The following is a 13,755-nucleotide window of genomic DNA, read 5'->3' as shown; positions in this document are numbered from 1 at the left end:
TAAATAATACAATGATATGATCTCCCAGGAAACCAAACTAGTAAAAACCTGGGGAGGATTTAACTTAGCTATCCTCAAGGTAAACCTGAATCTACTATGAAAGAATTGAAATTTTACAATAGGACTTAGACCGCTAACATCCTATTGCTACCCACTAGAAGAAACTTACTGACACAACCACATGCAAGCTCCGAGACCACGGACTCCTTCTTTCTTGGATTCTGCAGCAAATACAAGCACACCCGCTTGTGTTTCTTTAAGTTCTCATGGCAGCAACTGAATGATCATCAAGTTCTTAAACGAATCTCCTCTTGATAATCCTAAACTTGTGTAAAGGAAAGCTCCTCACAGATCTCACAAGAGATTTACACAAATAGTAATATGAACAACACTAAAACGTGACTAGGGTTTGCCTTATATACCTAGGGCAAAAATACAAAACCCTAAACATTTTAAATGAACTAGGGCTGAGTTGGAATTCTACAAAAAATGCATGCTGCCCGAATTTTGATTGATCGAGCCTAAGCTTCGATTGATCGAACCAGGTCGAAATGCTTTATTAAATCTGCATCAACTTAAATCCAACTTTACATAAATGACACAACTTTGAGCAAGTCTAAACATGACTAAACATCTTGTTTTGATCATGGTTTGCCAACAATACACATTGGAGTTCTAAATATATAAATTCTTAAGTCTTTAGAACCTAACAAACTCCCTCTTTGGCAATCCGTGACAAAATACAAATAAAAGCTCAAAGTTTACAAGAAATGCCCTTTATAAAAAAAAATGCTCATAAAAACAAATCCAATTCTAACTACTATCCATCAGTTGCAAGTGTAGACAGCAACTCAATTGAATCAACCTGTATATTTCCTGAAACACTTAAACAAAATGCATAACTGCATGTATGGAAAATACAAGTAAACAAAATAAATTCTTGATATCACTCAACACAAAATAAAGACATATATCAATGAATGACTCATAAATATAAGTCAATAAGCAGTGAACCAAGAAACATATAAAACAATAAATGTATCTCCCCCTATCATGAATAACCCAATCAACAAAACAAGAGATAAAAAGGAAAATACAAAGTGAAGCACCTAGATACAATCTAATCTCCACAAGCTCCAACAAACAAAAATGCTCTCCTCCTAAAAACAAAAACTCTACAAGTGCTCAGATATGTACTCCCCCTTTTTGTGACGGAATGCCAAAGGGCAATCAAAATCCATCATCAAAAGGAGGTGGCGATGAGGATTGTCAAAACTGTGCCAACTCTGCGCGCAAAGCACAGACCTCATCAAGTACGTCCACCAAAATCTGTTCATGAGCCGCCTGAATGGTCAAGACATGATCCAACGTACGTCGAATGTCTGAATCATCCGAAGTAGTCGGTAGAGGAACATTAACATCAACAGCAGCAACACCAGATGCCTCAGCCATATCAACACCTGTAGAAGAGGGACGAGGGGGAACAACAACAGATGAAGCACCTCTAGGACATGTAGAGCCAACTCTCAAGTAAGCAGTCCTCTGCCTAAGGAAGGTGGCACCTATAGGAGCTATGACATGAACGGGCTCACCGGCAGAGAAATCAGCTAAACCGAGAAATAACAAAATCCTATGAATGAAAATAGGATGGATAAGAGCATGAGCTATGGCAGAACTCCAATGAACTTCGTTCAAAGAACAAAGAAACAGATGAGGAAAGCTAATAGACGCACCGGAAACAAAAGCGTACAAATACACGCATCACTCAAGAGGGATGGTGTGGAGATGAGAAATAGGCCACAAAGAATGACACGCTATCCTAAAGAAAAGATAGGCAGTCTCAGTAAGCTCAGCGGACGTGATCTGAGGATTAGAACCCCACTGGATAGAAGACCCAGTGATGTAAGACATAATGTCATCTAAGGGTGGAGACTCCTCATAAGGATAGATAGGCTCCCTAATGATCGGAACCCCAAGAGCTTCAGCCACTATCCGAAGGGTAATGGTGAACTCAACACCTCGTATCCAACTCCTAAGAAGGGTGTTGGAATCATAGATGTGGCAAGAGAGATTCGAGAAGAACTCTCTAATCAGGGCAGTCAGGGGTGGATGATCTACCTCTAACAAAGGCAACCAACCTCTACTCTCAAGGTTTGCCCTAATGGTAGGATCTACCTCATCTAACACATCAGAATGCTCAGCCCAAATCTTATGCTTACAGTTCAGTTTCTCATATACCTCTCTACTTTTGTCATTCCTGAACAACTCACTCCTAGAGGGAGACTCAGAGGAAGTGGAGGGGGTCCTATGGGCTCTAGTCTTCCTAGGCATGGTGCTAGGAAAAGGACAAAGACACAAAGCAAGAGAAAAAAAAAAAAACAAAAACCAAGGGCAGATTGCAAGTTAGCAAAATATATATATATATATATATATATAGAACAAAAATCTATATGATGCATGAACAGTTTAAATGTCATGATGCATGCTCTAATGCAATGTAATTAAGTTCAAATTAAATTCAAGTTCACAAAATTTGCTTGAGCATAGATTTTCTAACAAAAACCCCAAAAATTTGATAAACCACTTGTGCAATTTGTAAAAAATTGACCAATTGATCATTACACAAGATAGATTACATAAAATAATGATCAATTACATCAATTCAACAAGCCAATTTCATCAATTGAAATCAATTTGAACAAAATCCCCAAATTCGGATAAATACAAGCCCTAGAATTTTCAATTTCTCACAAAACACCAAATTCATCAAATTAAGCATCATTGATCATGATTATATCATTATAGGAACAAAACGCAATGATCAATTTCAGAAAAAGTTGCTTGAATCAACAAAAAACCCAATTTGAAAAGTGCCGAAAATACCCAATGTAATGCATGAAAATATGAAATAAAATGCAAAAGGAAGGGCACAATGGACTTACCGGCTTATAGAGAGGAAAACCTTGCAAAAAATTCGGAGGAAAATGACAAAATATTTGTGGGCTAGCCTTGTCCAATTCAAAGAGAGAGAAAAAGTTTGAAAACCCCTTTTGAAAGGTAAGTTTGAACAAGTCAAATCTGATTTTTAAAAAACCTGATTCATGAGTTTCGATTCATCGAAAATCAATTTCGATTGATTGAAACAAACAGAGGTTTCTTTAAAAATCTCAAAACAATTTTGATTGATCGAAAAACAGATTGGATCAATCGAAGCAGACAGAGGCTTCCTTAAAAATTTTAAAACACTTTCGATTGATCAAAAAAACAAATTGGATCAATCGAAGAGGACAGAAGCTCACAAAATTTTTAAGAAAACACAGTTTTTGAAAATAACAAAGACACATTTTGGAAACACTTCAAAGCATTGAAATAGATGAACAAAATGCATGAATATGTGATGAAATGTATTTCAAAAACAACTGTTTTAAACCCAATTTCCCAAAATTAAGATTTTCAAACATTTTCCATAAATTCTCAAGCATCAAAATTGTTTTACAAAAAAACTCCAAGTATTTGCAAACTTGGTTGATCAGACCAAAGACACACACAATAACATGTACAATGTTTAGCAAAGAGTAACTTGTGTAGTGTGTGCAACTAGCAAAAACTTGAGATACATGTGAGGTGATATGTGTATAGCAATTAAACACAAAGTCTAAAAAATTCATCACATAGAATTTGAAAGAGACTATTACCAAAAGAGTTACATCATATAACTCCCACATCTCCTAGATCATAAGCTTGCAATCATGTAAATTTCTTGATTTTGCCTCATATTATACACACCAATTTTAAATTATTCAGAAACTTATCGGGATAATGTACACACCAATGTTAGCAATTATTTGATTTAGCTTTAAGTCCAATAATGTACACACCAATTTTAGCATTTTAAACCGAGGTTACACCTTATGATTTTTTTATGCATGTGCTACACTTTTTGGAGTACAAAATCTTACGATATGCACTAAGGTGTTCATGATTGGCTAGTGGACAGTAGTGAGATGGTTATTTATGCCTTTCTCTAAAAGTTCAAGTTCGACAGTCAAAGACATGTAACTTCAAGATCAAGACAAAGTGATCAAAACCATAAATATCTTTCCCACACAACATGCACTACAAAACTTCAACTAGTAGAGTGCAAAAAGTAAGCTCATCAAAGCTAAACAAAGTACAAAAGACATGTTATGTGAAAATAAATTGACCAACCTTGTTTTCAAAAACCAAGAAAATAGTGCAAAACACAATTTGCTTCCATTATTTATTTATTTATTTATTTGAAAAAGATAAACAGAAACAACCTAGAATGAAATGCATGAATGTTATGCAATGCAAATCCTAGAAATAGAGAAAACAAAAACCAGAGAACAATGGTCACAAAGAATAGCAATGAAGCACAAGGACCATGTCAAAAGAACTCAATTAGATTGAGCCTTTTGCATCCAAAACTTTTTAGATGCATCACGAGCATTGGAGTTATTATTCACATGGGAATGTTTTCCAACTCCAGGATTGGAATAAAAGTTTAGAACCTTTACCAATTCACTAATGAGTACCATAGGATCTTGTGCTTGAGGCAGAGGTACTTTTGGTTTGTTTGCACTCTTAGCAGCTTGCAGCTTGTAACAGTTTGGACGAATGTGTCCAGACTTTCCACAAAAATAACAAACCCATGAAGGCTTATCATGTGACTTGTCCTTAGAAAGGGTAGGCTGCTTAGGTTTAAACTCTTTCAGATCAACCCTAATCTTCCTAGGAGGTGTAACTTCTAAGGGTTTGACAACCTTACTCACAACCTCACTCACAGGGGATTTAGAAGAAGATGAAGGAACAAAGATAGTGGAATTGGGTGCAGACATATTGATACTTTCTACAAAACCTAACCTAGTTTTGTCAAAAGGAGACTTTTGAACACTAAGCATATGATCAAGTTTGGAACTAGCAGACCTATTAGATTGTTCTCTAGCAACAGAAAACTCATGTTCCAAATTCTTAACTTTATCAAGCAAAAGCATGTTCTCAGTCTTCACATTATTCAAAAGTTCAGTAGCATCAAACAATTTAACAAGCAAATTTTTTTTATCAAGCTCAAGAGATGCAATTTTCTTCAAGCCTAATTCAACATTCATAGCATCCTTTGCAGCAACTTTGCAAAGTTTATTGTAGGCTTCTTGAAGATTTGCATCCTTAGAGAGTTCCCCATCAGAAGGGTTCTCTTCAGCAGATACACTTTCATTGACTACAGCATTAGCAGTGAAAGCAATGAAGTTTCCATCCTTGTCACACCTAGACTCATCATTAGAAACTTCACCATCACTAAAGGTTATAGCCATAGCCTTACCCTTAGACTTTAAGTAAGTAGGACATTCAAAACACTGAGGACCCATAGAATTATTAGAAGATTGATCTACTTTTTCTCTAGGTTTATCAGTGTTGTTAACCTTAGTGGGATCATTCTTCTTAAAGTTTCTAGGTTCAGCAGTGTTCTTATCTCTTACCCTTCTGTTGTTGTTTCTAAGGAAATTCCTAAAGTTCTTGGCAAGATAAGCAATCTCTGTAGCAGAGAGCTCATCATCAAATCTACCAACATCAATTGACTTAAGAGCCATTGATTTGGATTTGCTAGTTTTAGGTAGGTCCAACTCATAGGATTGAAGAGATCCTACAAGTTCATCAACAGGGATGAAGTCCACATCCTTGCTCTCAATGATGGCAGTCACCTTGGGTCTAAAATCTTTAGTCAAAGATCTAAGAATCTTCCTAACAATTTTAGGTTGATCATAGATTTCACCCAAGTTATATGCAGAATTAACAATATCATTAAATTTAGCATAGAATTTATTGAAAGATTCATCATTAGACATCCTAATGCTTTCAAATCTAGTTATTAATTGCTGTAACTTATTGATTTTAACTGCCTTTGTGCCTTCATGCACAGTTTGGAGGATATTCCAAGCAGTGTAAGCAATCTCAACATTAGAGATTCTCTTAAATTCCTCCATAAAAACAGTATTAAAAATAGCATTCATAGCTTTGCTATTAAAAGCGGCTGCTTCTTTCTGAGAAGTTTGCCATTCACTCACAGGAGTAGTGGGCTTCTCCCATTCGTATTCTACGGAGTTCCAGACTCTCTCATCAATAGATTTCAGGAATGCTTTCATCTTTACTTTCCAATAAGCATAATTATTCTCATCAAAGTTAGGAGGAATAACCAGAGAGTGTCCGTGTTCCATGACAACAGGGGTCAAAGATCAGCTCAAAGATCAAAAGATCTACAACAAAAGAGCAACCCACTCTGATACCACTTGTTTGTTTTTAGACCCCTTAAAACATAATTGGATTAACCTAGTTTATTAGCCAAGTGATTACTTAGTCCAAATTTTAGATCTAGGTTAACACACAATCGTATAATCATATCACTGTAAAGTGCGAAAAATAAAGAACACAAAGATATGATGACCCAAGAAACCAAACTGGTAAAAACCTAGGGAGGATTTAACCTAGTTATTCTCAAGGTAAACTTGAATTCACTATGAAAGAATCGAAGTTTTATAATAGGGACTTAGACCACTAACATCTTATTGTTACCCACCAGTAGAAAACTTACTGACACGACCACATGCAAGCTCCGAGACCATGAACTCCTTCTTTCTTGGATTCTCCAGAAAGTACAAGCACTCCTGCTTGTGTATCTTTAAGCTTTTATTGCAGCAACTGAATGATCATCAGGTTCTTAAATCGAATTCTCCTTCTTGACAATCCTAAGTATGTGTGAAGACAAATGCCTTTAGATCTCATAAAAGATTTACACACACAGCAAAATGAGCAACCTAAAACGTGGTTAGGGTTTACTCTTTTATACTTAGGGCAAAACATAAAACCCTACACGTCATATGGGCTTAGGGCTGAGTTGGAAAATTCTGTAGAAAAACGTTCTGCCCGAATTTCGATCGATCGAGTCTAATTCTCGATCGATCGAGCCAGGCAGAATCATACTATAATTTCTATAGCAACTCGATTCCAACTATACATAAAACGCATACACTTTGAGCAAGTCTAAACAAGACTATAAAACCTGTTTTGATCATGGTTTGCCAACAATACAAATTAGAGTTCTAATACATTAGTTCCTAAGTACTGAAACCTAACAAATATCATTATGTTAGTCAAACCCTATTGTGTAAATTAAAATAATTTATTAAATAAGGAGCCTGGATAATTGAATGCACACCATTTTTTTATTAGGCCTCACAAAATCGTTCCAAACTCAGCCTAACCCAATCTTTATGAGTTAGGTTGGGTCGTTAATTTCTCAACTCAAGGAGGTTAGCTTGGGTGGATTGAGTTTGAGAAATACCTCAAATTAACCCAATCCCTATACACCCCTTGCTAAACTAACCAATTATACTCTTCTTCTTTTTCTTCTTCCTCTTATTATTGTTGTTTTTGTTGTTGTTGTCATTGTTACCATTTTATTATTTTAATTTTCCTCCTCTCGTATTACTTCTTCTCATATTTACTATATTATTATTATTATTATTATTATGTTCCTCATGAATACAAATGTATAAACATGCATGGATACATGTTGATCCCTCAAAATTAACAAAAGTACTATTTATAGGAAACCATATGATTGACAAATCTCTGAGAATTGACGATTAAAGAATTAATTATTGTCTCTAACTTTCCTCCATGATCAGATGATTTATTTGTCTATATGCTTTCAATAATGATGAAAAAGAGAGAAAGAGAGTGAGCCCTCTCACTTGGAATTGGAAAATAACGACGAAACCAGGTACTAAGGCACATCAAGTGACTTTTTCCGTCCCAAAAATATATAGTGGATTTTTTTTTTTTGGCACAATTACAAAATATATGGGACTTTCTTTAGAAAAAAAAATTATATCCATTTCGAATTTTCTAAGTATAAAGTTTAAACCTGTTTGTTGCAACATGAATCCTTCTTAAGAACATTGTTTCATTATTTTATTTTATTAAAGAATGTATCATTTACAAACTCTCACTTTTTCTTTTTTTGCTAAATTTCACCTCTTTTGGGATGAAGAGAGTGTACAAATATAAAAAGTCTAAGCCACACACTTTGACACAACTTAGACACATGACAAATAGTTATTGGATACTTTTCACTAAATACCAGTGGTGGATTTATCTGTAAAGTGATGTAATCTCATCACATATTAACAAATGTATAAATTGTGCTAAAGTGTGTAGATAACTACTATGCATGTGTCCACAAAAGAACCGGTACAAAAATATAGAGCAGTACTTTCAACTTTGCTAGGCACCAGGAAGTAGGAATTCATAAAATTTATTAATTAAGCTGACAAACATGAATAATCTACACATATTTTTTGAACTTCAGCCTGCGTTACTCACTTTAACTAGAAACATTTAGGTTTCCCAAAGAAGGCTCTCTTATGTCTTGTGCACATAACAAGAAGTAAATGTATTGTATCTAGGTCCATCAATTAATAGAGAGAACCTAAGTCCAACAGAGTACCATGTCTAAATCTCCCAAATTGAAGGAAGATTAGGGTTTGTGACAAATTGTATTAAGTACGATGATGACATGATGGCATATCCATATACTCCATATGATTGTTAGGCACGTGTGGATCATGTGGATAATTAAAACTAGCTGGAAAATATGGGAGACTAGCAAGTGGGTCAAGGTTTTATGAAGCACATAAGTAAGGCGTGCCACAACAATTACCACTAATATTCTCACAAGGTTTTGGAATCATGGATGTTAATGGATCCTCATCATAATGCGGTGCTGTGATACTTGGACCAATAAGTTTATCACCGATATAATGCTGTGTTGCTCCACTAGTGCTGAAATTTTGAAGTTCTTGATTAGGATCAAATTGTTCATGAGGTTGATAGCCTAATAACCATAGTGGATCATAAAAAGAAGAATTCGATGGTGGTGCCATTGGGGACGGGGTTGGAAATTGAACCAAATTGGCACCATAATTGGTTTGGTCTAATTTAAGATCACCATGATCAAAGCCATGCAACATTGGGGTTGGAGTGGGAAGGTATAGCTGGTCTTGTTGAGAGCTTAGTATCCAATTAGGGTTTGCGTTTAGAGAGAAAAAACCTTCCTCAGAGTTACCATTATAGTGCATATCAGGAGAGGTGGTTATGGCATGAACATTATGAGAAATAAACTTCTTCTTAATGCTTGAATTCCAAAAGTTCTTAACCTCATTATCTGTTCTTCCTGGTAGTTGTTTGGCTATCTGAGCCCACCTGTCCAAAAAAGAAAAAGGTCCCTCTTGCATGAAAATAAAAAATAAAAAATGATATACATGATAAGGATAATATTGATAATAAGAAGAGTAAAAAGAGTAATGATAGAAATATTATAAATTTTATTTGATAAGATTTACTTACAAACTGAGTATGTGTTAAATAAAATAAAATAAAAGTAAATAAAAAAAATGTTAATATGTCACTCATGATATTTAATTTTCACTGTTATTTTTTTATTTTTTGAATTGGTACGGTAATAATATAAGCAAGAAGGTACTTGTTTCCTAGAATGCCCTGGAGTTCAATGATGAAGGCAGCTTCTTGGGGAGAGAAGCCCCCACGTTTTAAGTCAGGTTTGAGATAATTTAACCATCTTAGTCTACAGCTCTTTCCACATCTCTGCAAGCCTGCTTCATAGAACCGTGTAAATTTGAGAAACGATAGTAGGAATATATGAAATCTAGTGCAATTGAGAGAGAGAGAGAACGTTACCAGCAAGTTTTGGGAGAGAGCTCCAGCAACCATGGCCGTAGGCTGTAATGTAGTTGATGAGTTTCTCATCTTCCTCTGGTGACCATAGTCCTCTCTTAACCTTTTGCTTGTTGCAGCATGAGTGATTTCTCATGTTTCTCTCTAAAAGTAGTACTACTGGGGAATAGGTTTAAAAAGAGGAGAGAGAGAGAGAGAGAGAGAGAGAGAGAGAGAGAGAGAGAGAGAGAAGAAGAAGAAGAAGAAGAAAAAAAAAAAGAATAAAGAAGGCAGCACTAGGTCTAGCACTAGCTAGAAAACGTCACATTACACCTAAAAAAACAAAAAAACAAAAGTGAAAGAGGAACTATCAGAAGAATAGAACAGAGAAATGGGTGATTTTTAAGTGTGAGTACTGAGTACACTGAGGTTATGAATTTGATGTAAGAGCTGTACCATGGTGGCCCAGTTAGGGTTTGTAGCAAAGAGCTGTATTGCTTCTTTCGTTATTTCAGAGTTGGAGTTGCTTTACTTGTCACACGTGCAATGTATGATTCTTGATCAAGTAAACATTTTTTTTGGGATGAAAATATGTGATTGTAGACCATTTACCCTCTAGCTTAGACTTATTGAGAAAGAGCATTGGGAAATAACGAGATTTTGAGCTGATAGTTAATCGGTTCTGATTGGATGGGAGTGGTGGTATAGTCTAAATCATAAGTTCATGAATCATGATTGCATATTGAACCGAAAAATTCTCGAAACTTTTTCTTGAGTGAAAATGGGTTCTCAAGCGCAGTCCATAATTTGGCTCAATGCTTACTAGGTACTAGGGAATGAAGTAGATTTCACTGCATAGAGAAGAACAAGAATTTTATGTCACATGATGTTATATATTATTCTATATATATAATCATTTTGTTGCCTTATTTTACGCGTTTATAGAAGAATATGTTTTTTAATTTCATATTTCTCAATAATTATTATAAGGTAATTACATTTACATTTTTAAACCTTCAGATTTTTAAGTATCGCATTTCTAGAAATTTAGATGCCTATGTTAATGTGGATTCCTCTAAACAAAATGCAACCTAAGTGAATTCTTTAAAAAAAAAAATTATATAAGAATCAGCATACTTCAATCAAAAATTTTTTATTAAAAATTTTAAGAATTAATTTTTTTTCATTATTTAATTTAAATTATTTTTTGCATTACTACATTTTCTATTAAAATTTTTCAAAAAGTTTGAAATACTCTTTCAAAGTTCGTAAATTTAAAATACTTCAACTGAAATTCAATTATTAAAATTTTTAAAAATATTTAAATGAAATTTAATTATTTATTTTAACTTAATTACTCATTTACTATAATTTTTATTGTAATAGTTTCAAAAAGTTTAAAAACTACTTTAATTAAAAGTTATTATCAAAATGTTTAAAATTTTTTAAAGCTTTTATTATTAATTTAAGATTATTCTAATAATTTCCTATCATATTTTGTTTTAATAAACTCGGTCTTAAATGAATGCTTTGGTCAACAAAGATATAAACTCTAAAAAATGATAAGTCATATATATGTGGATAATTCCAAATGTTCCCAAAAACTTTTTTAATTGGGGGAAAAGAAAGCATTCAATCCATATAGGCTTTTTTTTTTTTTAAAAAAAAAAAAAATTATTGTCTTACATCACTAGTATTAAGATCATCATAATTTGAATTAATGTTACATATTAAAATTTAAAAGTTTAAAGGTGTACCGCTGCCACGTTCTTTAATTTATTATTGTTACCTCCATGGTTAGAGTACTTCTTTTGATGGTTGATTCCTTATAATTACATTAAAGAATTCTACTTGTGGGTTCCAATTACCTTAACTGATAAAGTCTCTAATAGTTGAACGCTATAGATTGAAACTCTCTAAAAAAAAACGAATTATACTCTCTCTAATAATGAAAGCAATGAGATTATTATAGATATGATCTCGTAATTCGACTCAATAGCGAGGTCCAGAATACATTTTAGGGCTTAATATTCTATTGATTCGACAATTCTACTACTACTTGTCTATTCCTACACATTATTTTAGTTTGTCTTTTTGAAAATATCAGAATATTCTCAATACAATAATTTCTGAGAGAAACGCTATCAAATGCAGACAAAAGAAGATATATTAACCATTTAATGTATCTTTGGCACGTTTATTTCAAGGTTTTATAGTGCAAATGGGTTTCAACTTTCAACGATGCTGGCAAGGAATTCGAATCTAGTACATGTATTGTAGGGCCATGCTAAATAGATGTGAAGTCTCAGTCAAAAATAGTTCTGTTTGGAGGATTTTATTCCCTTTCCATTTAAGTACTTTCTTTTTAACTAAGTAATTAATACGTTGCTTTGGTAATTCTCCTCCACTGCTGCTTGATTTTGTGCTTCGATTGATGGATGGGATTGGCAAAAATTAGCAGCAGTGGGTGAGAATGTTGATAGATGGGATCAGGTGGATTAATATTCTTTAAAGTTTTTAGGGTAATTTCATACTGTAGAGTTTTTTTAGAATCTTATGAATTCATTGTGGAATAAATGGATTATGTTATCATGTGGTTAATAATTTAAATAGGTATACATAGAGTAATAGTTAATGTTTATTTAAATGTTAATGATGTGACAAAATCCAATCCATCTATATATTTTATAATAGATGATTATGGTTTTAAGAACTATAAAATAGAAATATTACTCTTAAAAATTTAAAGGATTGTTATCTCGGATTAGATGGTGATTAATGATGATTTTCATAACAAAAGATTTAAAAAGATAATGTACCAAAGAAGGAAATTTAGGATCAATGTTCTTGCTAAATTAATAGACAGACTTAGATTTACATGTGTAAAGTTGAATTTATTCCGTGTCAAATTTGCTTGTAATTTAGTATTTAGAAACCTTATATTTAGGTGGAAATCATATAAGGGTTGTGTGTGAGAAAGTGTGAAGATTTGATCAAGAGTGTGCAACAAGAAGGTGACTCATGACTGGACTCGAGATTGACTCGCGAGTGGTGACTTGCCAAAATGAAGCACACTTGTGAAGCATGCAGGAAGATGAAGAGTTAAGCTAGCTGGATTACTACGAGACAAAAAGTACAGTCTAACCTAATATAATAATTGGCAACTGGAACTCGTAGCTCATCTTAATCACGAGTAACTTGCCAGTACATCCTGTTTTGTTGAAAAGTGACTTTTCACATTCCATCTCATACCTTACTATAAATACCCTTATTTCCACAAAATGTAGAGAGCTTCCAGAGAGAATTTAAAGAGAAAAACTCTAGAGAAAAACAAGATTGATTTATTCACAGTCTTATATACTTGATTCTCCAAATTCATCTACTCCTACCCTCTCCATTGTCATACCCATGAGAGGATCATAAACCAAATCCTTACCTCACCAAATTCAGAGTAGTGAGAATGTTCTTGGTGTTTGGGAAGCAGTTCAAGAGAGGACCAATTCATATTAGTCGATGCAATGGGCTAATTGCGGGATCCGGAAAGTTTGAGAAGACATGGTTCAGCATAACCTTGTTGGAGTAAGAAACTTGGAGGGCTTAGATGCATTGGGTAGATTAGGCTTGGAAAGTCTATTGCTATTCATGTATCCCACCTAATTTTCTAGTGGATCATTTACCGCTTAGAGGGCGGTGGAGAGGTTTTTCACCGAGTTCTTTGATTTCCTCTTCAATAACATGTGCCGGTTTTATCTTGTGTTTGCATCTCTGTTTCCCTTACTCTTAGCTTTTAATTTCTGGTGGTTGTGATAAATTAATGGCTTAGAGTAGTTTGCTAATTTGGATATTGCTTATATTTCATATTTCGCACGTATATTGTTTGAATATAAGCTTGTTTTGGAAAATTTGTATTTGAGGATCTAAACATTCACAAGTATTTTGTACACTTAGTAATTTTTCAACATGCATGGATGAAGAACGAAAAGGGTGAAATTAATGAAGAACTTT

The 13,755-nt window shown here is 33.9% G+C and overlaps 1 pseudogene; it reads right to left on the bottom strand.

Annotated features, from left to right (window-relative positions):
* Positions 1-8,576: 8,576 nt before the first annotated feature.
* Positions 8,577-9,907, bottom strand: LOC115989919 (annotated as a pseudogene).
* Positions 9,908-13,755: the final 3,848 nt, after the last annotated feature.

The sequence above is a fragment of the Quercus lobata genome, chromosome 5 (assembly GCF_001633185.2).
Source record: "Quercus lobata isolate SW786 chromosome 5, ValleyOak3.0 Primary Assembly, whole genome shotgun sequence".
Lineage (NCBI taxonomy): Eukaryota > Viridiplantae > Streptophyta > Magnoliopsida > Fagales > Fagaceae > Quercus > Quercus lobata.
This window is presented reverse-complemented; position numbering and strand designations above follow the sequence as displayed.